Genomic DNA, 6,641 nt, shown 5'->3' on the forward strand with positions numbered 1-6,641 from the left:
AACTCCCGGTGAGGATGGGTTCAAACTGGGAGGTGTGGCCTCAGTCCTTGCTGCCTCAGATGTCTGGACTGGTCATAATAATCAAGGCCAATTTCACACTAAAGAACACATCACCACCTTAACATGAAGTAGGTTTGGAGGGAGAGAACTGTTTTTGGGGAAATAGCTCCTGGTATGTGTCCCAAGGCCATGTGGTCACCGAGAAGGGAGAAGAATTATCCAGAAAAGAGTAGTCACACTCCCAAAATTTGGAAACAGGAACACCTTTCTGGAGCCAGAACTGGGAGAGAAGCTCACCAGCGAGCCTCTGGTGGCTGGGCCTTGACTCATGGGGCTCAACCGGACACATTCGAAAAGGTCGACATGGAGTCGCAGTGGCCATGGATAGGCAACAGGGTTGGGGCATTGTGGGCAGACAGAGGATTGCTCCGATTATCGCTGAGAAGTACACTCCGACTGTTTGTAAAACCTCAAGTAGATTCTGGGATGTGGGGTACCGGGAGTCGTGGCCGCTAGCCATCTGGTCCTTGCCAAACACGTGTCTAGTGGTTGTTGGCCTCTGCCAGAGTTGTGTTTCTGATTCTGTTTGTGATTTCATAGACCGGCTCTCAGGGCAAAAGAAGAGGAAAGCGTTGGTTTTGGGAACCTCACGATTGCATCTCTGCTCTTTGCAGATGATATGGTTCTGTTGTCTCCATGTGACCTTGACCGTGACCTTCAGCACTTTGGTTGTTTTGCAACCGAATATGAAGCAGGCGGGAGTAAGGACTTCTAAAGTCTGAGGCCATGGTTCTCTGCCGGAAAACAGTGGATTGCGTCTTGTTGAGAGGGAGTCACCGCCCGAGGCAGTTAAAGTATCTTGGGGTTTTGTTCACAAGTCAGGGTGAGGGTGAAAAGGAAAGGCGAGTCAGCGCTGTTTTACCTGACTGTTGTGATGAAGAGGGAGCTAAACATGGTCATTTTGGGGATGTTAGCATGGTGATATTGGCCCAAAGCTCAACTGTTAAGGGGTTAGGTCAAATCTTTAGAGCCTCACACAAGCAGCTAGGCTTTTTGCAGTGAATGTGTTCCTTCATAAAAAACACCAGAGCTGTGGCTACTCATAAAATTACAGGTGGAAACAGCGAGAGCTGTAATTGGCTTGGGTTGGCTGCTTCCGATACTGATAGAGACTGATGAACGTGAAGACAACATGGAGGGGGTTGAAAAAAAACTCAGAAATCTGCTGTTTTTACTTGTGAAATGTTCTTACATTGTATATATTCTATTAAAATGCCAACAAATTGACACAAACACAACCTGGGGTGCTGTTGGCTTCTCATACAAGAGCATGGGTTGCTTGATTGTGGATTGTTAAAAGCGAGGTTCTTGCCTTGGGACCCACAAGCAGTTTACGGCCTTGCATGTAGGTCAAGAGTGAAAGGAGCACATTTTTCTCACCTGATGAAAAGTTGGAGGTAATATGTTAATCTGCTGCTTGTTTCTACTGGGGCTCTGAAACCAGTGTCCTACTGAGCTGACACAGTGTCTTACTGCCAGCTCTGACGTCATCCTGTCTCAGACTGGAGGAGCGAGGACAGAGAGGACAGGACAGTGCTGCAGTGACAGGATACACATAAATAAGCCATGCCCTTGAGAAAGGAGATTGAAGTACATAAGAACACCCACTAAACCCAATTATTTTTTCCATCTCCTAAACCTTTATCGCACTCTATTCATCTCCTCCTTTCACACCATCGATCATCCTCATTGATCTGTCCGTCTATCTTCTTTGTGTCTTCCGTTGCTCTGTCAGCATACGAATGCCGCCGGACTGAGCATTTTCCAATAAAACTCTCCCTGACTGATTGATGCTGTGGGAGCAGCTCAGACACCAGAGAGGGTCCATGGGGCAGCAACTTAAGCTAGCTCGGAGTTTACATGTGGAAATAGTAATACTGCCACTGTCACCTGTTCTCAAGAACATTCATCATCTTCTGGAGGAATAAGGTTTCACTCTTTTAGTTTGATCAAATATTTGACCCTGAGTGACAGCAAGCAGCATCATGCGGCACTCATTTCAATGGAATAAGTGTAAAGTGAGTTAGCACAGACACAGAATCCGAGCCAGAGTCAGACAAAAGCAGTCAAGGAGTTTTAGACGAGCACATTCATGACATGATGAAAAATACTTTGAGACACAATTCAGGAAAGGCTTGAAGGAAATACGGTCCAGGAACATTGGAACCTTGTAATAATGTCAGTGTTACGAAAACTGGAAGCTGCAGATCTGCGAGCCTGAAAATGAGACTGTACATTACCAGACTCTCCTCACATCTGCTTTGAAACACAGAAAACAGTGACATTTAGAGGAGGCAGCTTGTTGTGGCCTGCAGTCTGCTGTGTCATCACTTTGTGAACCTCCCACCATGACGTCTGGGCAGATCGATAGCCACCGCGTGCTAAATATATCACTGCACACGGCTGACTTCCTGTAGACTGAAAAGATGCCAGTGTGTGCGTGGGTTAGGGTTGGGAATGCATTATGTCAACGAGGGCCGTCACAAAGATAGCAAGTGTGTGTGTGTGTGTGTGTGTGTGTGTGTGTGTGTGTGCGTGTGTGTGTGTGTGTGTGTCTGACCCCTGCTTGGTGAGTAAACGCAGACAGGCTGCCAGTATTTTGTATGAAGGTCAGTTCACTGCCAAGGATTCCGCAATAGACAGAAAAGAAACACAAACACATACACACACACACACACACACACACGCACACACACACACACACACACACACACACACACATGCACACACACATGCACACACACACACACACACACACACACACACACACACACACACATACACACAAACACTGACACATGCTTAGCTTTTCCCTTCCTATGTAGTTGTAACCTTTTCATCGTTTGTATTGAATGTGTTGTAACTTTGTTACGTTGTTCTTTGTGTACACATCCATTGTACTTCTGTCCATCCTGATACAGGGACCCTCTAACTTTTTGGGGGGGAGTTGTTCCTGATCCGATGTGAGGTCCCAAAAGTAAAGAAGAAGAATACATCAATTCAGATAGTTTACATCATGAACTCAGCCAGAAAGCTTTAACGGTCAATCCATTTACGTATAATTCATTATTGAAGAACCAATCCTATGTGCAGACATCCACGACTTTCCTTTCTGATGGATCTTTACAAACGACCATTACAATCTAAGGGTTGTATTGTCGAAAGATGCAATCACTTTAAATGTGTGACTGAATGTGAAAGGCCATATCTTGTCCGGGTCATTTCTATGCAGCCACATTCTGTGTTTTTGTTGGGAAATGTTCGATTTTTAAAGGCTCTGGCAGTGAATTACTGTGAATATCACATTCTACAGTACCTTAATACATTTTACTGTATTAAACTGTTCATGGAGATGCAGTAGGAACTGTCAAATACCGTACAGTACAGTACAGTAATACATTGTACAATCATAAACTGTAGATTGCTGTAGAATAAGAGTTGACACTGGAGACTGCAGTTTAACAGTATCTTTGTGTCTGTGACCTACAACCTGTGACATGTTCAGACCAGCACATCTTTTCCTGTTAGAAGTCCCTTTCAGACCACAGCTTTGTCTGACTTTGAACTTTCAGGCAGAACGAGAGCAGCAGTACAGACATTGACCTGTTTGTTGTGCTCAAATGAAAATGGTGACGTTGATACGGTTGTAAAGTGTGTCACACATCGTGGCCGTTAGTCACAGCGCTGAACTGTCTGTTCAGGCTGATTCATACTTTCTTTTTTATAGAGCACAATTTTCATAAATCATGCATAAACAACCCAAACATTTCCTTTTGTGGTGAAAATAATGAACATGCGGACTCATGTCCAGTCTCAGGTTGTGGAGGAGAGGACAGCGAATAGTCCTCACTGTGAGTGTGCTGGCTCTGGTTTCCAGTAAAGCTGTGGGATCATTATCGGAAGAGTCACACAAGACATGACAGACATACTGCGCCATCAGCCCGATGAGAAGAGAGCGGCACGGCTCTGTCAGTAGCATCACCAGCTCCATGGATGTTATTGATTACGACTTCTTTTAAACAAGTTTAATGTCTTCCGAATGCGTTACAGCCATTTGTCTTTGAAAACATAACTTGTCTGGGTGAAAACAGAATAAACATCACATCATTGACAGCTGACGACAGAAACCCTTCAGCACGCGTAGCTGCAGTACGTCAATGCTGGTTACAAGGTTTTTAATTGTTCTTTTACAACAGGGTTTTGAGAGGAAATGCAGTTTGTACTTGCACCTGTACCAACCACTCAGAGCGCTTCAACCCCGCCTCACCATTCATACAGTGATGACATGAGCTACCATGCAAGGTGCCACCGGCCCGTCAGGACTACCTCGTTCACTCGGAGCCATTTGGGGTGAAGCGTCTTGGACGACCCCTCAATCTGTACTCCCATGCAAGTTTGTAATGTTTTTCTCCAGTGTAAAAATGGAGAAGAACTTGGCAAGGGAATCTGCCAGGACCAGTAGCTACTCCACTACCCAGCATGCTGCTGGCTGTGTGATGTCTGGTTTCAGTAAAATAAGATGGAGGACATCAGACTTCGGGAGAACACAGGGATGCAGGTCAATGATCGCTGAGCCCACATCTTCACACCTCCCCTCGTCTGTGGGACGAGGCGAGGTTTACCCCTGCCTCCTGCGTCCTGCCTCCTGCCTCCTGCCTCCTGTCCCCTGCTCCTTGTCTCCTGCCCCTGTCACCTGCCTCCTGCGTCCTGCCTCCTGCCTCCTGCCCCCTGCCTCCTGCGTCCTGCCTCCTGTCCCCTGCTCTTTGTCTTCTGCCCCTGTCACCTGCGTCCTGCCTCCTGCCTCCTGCCCCCTGCCTCCTGCGTCCTGCCTCCTGTCCCCTGCTCCTTGTCTTCTGCCCCTGTCACCTGCCTCCTGCGTCCTGCCTCCTGCCTCCTGCCCCCTGCCTCCTGCCTCCTGCGTCCTGCCTCCTGTCCCCTGCTCCTTGTCTTCTGCCCCTGTCACCTGCCTCCTGCCTCCTGCCTCCTGCCCCCTGCCTCCTGCCTCCTGCCTCCTGCCTCCTGTCCCCTGCTCTTTGTCTTCTGCCCCTGTCACCTGCCTCCTGCGTCCTGCCTCCTGCCTCCTGCCTCCTGCCCCCTGCCTCCTGCCTCCTGCCCCTGGCTCCTGCCTCCTGCCCCTGTCACCTGTCTCCTGCCTCCTGCCTCCTTCCTCCTCTGTTGCTCAATGTGTACAGATTGTAAAGCCCTTTGAGGCAAGTTTGAATGTTTTTATTTTATTTTGAGCAATACAAATTAAACTGAATTGAATAAAATGGAGAGATGGAGCTTTATGTTCAGGAATCATCATGACCTCATACTTTATCAATAATTCACAACGTCCGCTCTGCTCTTTGTGTGTTGTGTGTGTGTGTGTGTGTGTGTGTGTGTGTGTGTGTGTGTGTGTGGTGTGTGTGTGTGTGTGTGTGTGTGTGTGTGTGTGTGTGTGTGTGTGTGTGTGTGTGTGTGTGTGTGTGTGTGTGATGCATCTTTCAGACATCCCGTCTGCTCCTGAGTGCTTCTGAGCATGTAGCTGTGTCACATTCGTAGCAGGCAGAGGAGCGACACACAGGAACGCTGTCTGGTTCCGCGTACAGCACACAGCCAACACAAAGAAACTACAGCTTCAGAAATGTCAATCAAGTAGAATCTACCGACTGTGACGCCCGTCCCAATCTTTATATTGATAACTTCTCCTCAACCTAATTAAGTCACACTGACTGTTTTGCTGTCGTCAGAGTTTTTCGTCCCCAGTGTCTAGAGGAGCAGGATCCAGGATACCTCTGCATCCCGGTGGGCTGGGTAGATGGACCTGTACTTGTTTAGCACTTTTATAGTCTTCCGACCACTCAAAGCACTTTACCCCTACATGTCATCATTCACCCATTCACCCACTGATGCTGGTGGCTAAGGTGCCACCTGCCCATCAGGAGTAACTAACATACACACATTGTTACACCGAAGGCCCAGCTAAGGCAGACATTTGGGGTTAAGCGTCTTGCACAAGGACACATGGCAGTAGAGCGCAACTCAAGGAGAGAGGCGCCCCGTCACCGAGGGGCTGACTCGGTCCTGTTCAGTGTTTAGAGCCTTAACCGATTCCCCGATGCGCTCGCTGCATGTTTCCTCAGCGCTCCACTCGTCCACCGTGTCTTCTGCTTCTGTGACCATCTCACACACAGACATAGTTTTTCCACAGTGGTTACTCTTTGGTATATTGCACTTCCCTTTATTTCTATTTACGTTGACCTTAATTTCATCCTATTTTATCTAAATATGTAGGTATATTTGATCTAATAGTATATGTGGATACATTTATTTAACAGTGCACTGAGCATCTTGTGTGCATGTATGTTTCAGGATGAATAAAGTTCTGATCTAGTTATCTTTCAACTGTACACCTGTACTTGTCAGACTGAGCTGGGAGAGCAGCAAAACATTCCATGTTAGGGGGACTTTCAACTTCATGTGTTCCTCCTGATAGGCTGCTCGGCCTGATAGGAGTATTTAGCCTCTAATGATGCGCTCTACACAGACCACTAGACTTTTAAAGCCTCTTTCCCACTGGATAAAAAAACCCATTAACA

Source organism: Clinocottus analis, unplaced genomic scaffold, assembly GCF_023055335.1.
Source record: "Clinocottus analis isolate CAN_PGR_092001 unplaced genomic scaffold, fCliAna1.0.p SCAF_392, whole genome shotgun sequence".
Classification (NCBI taxonomy): Eukaryota; Metazoa; Chordata; class Actinopteri; order Perciformes; family Cottidae; genus Clinocottus; species Clinocottus analis.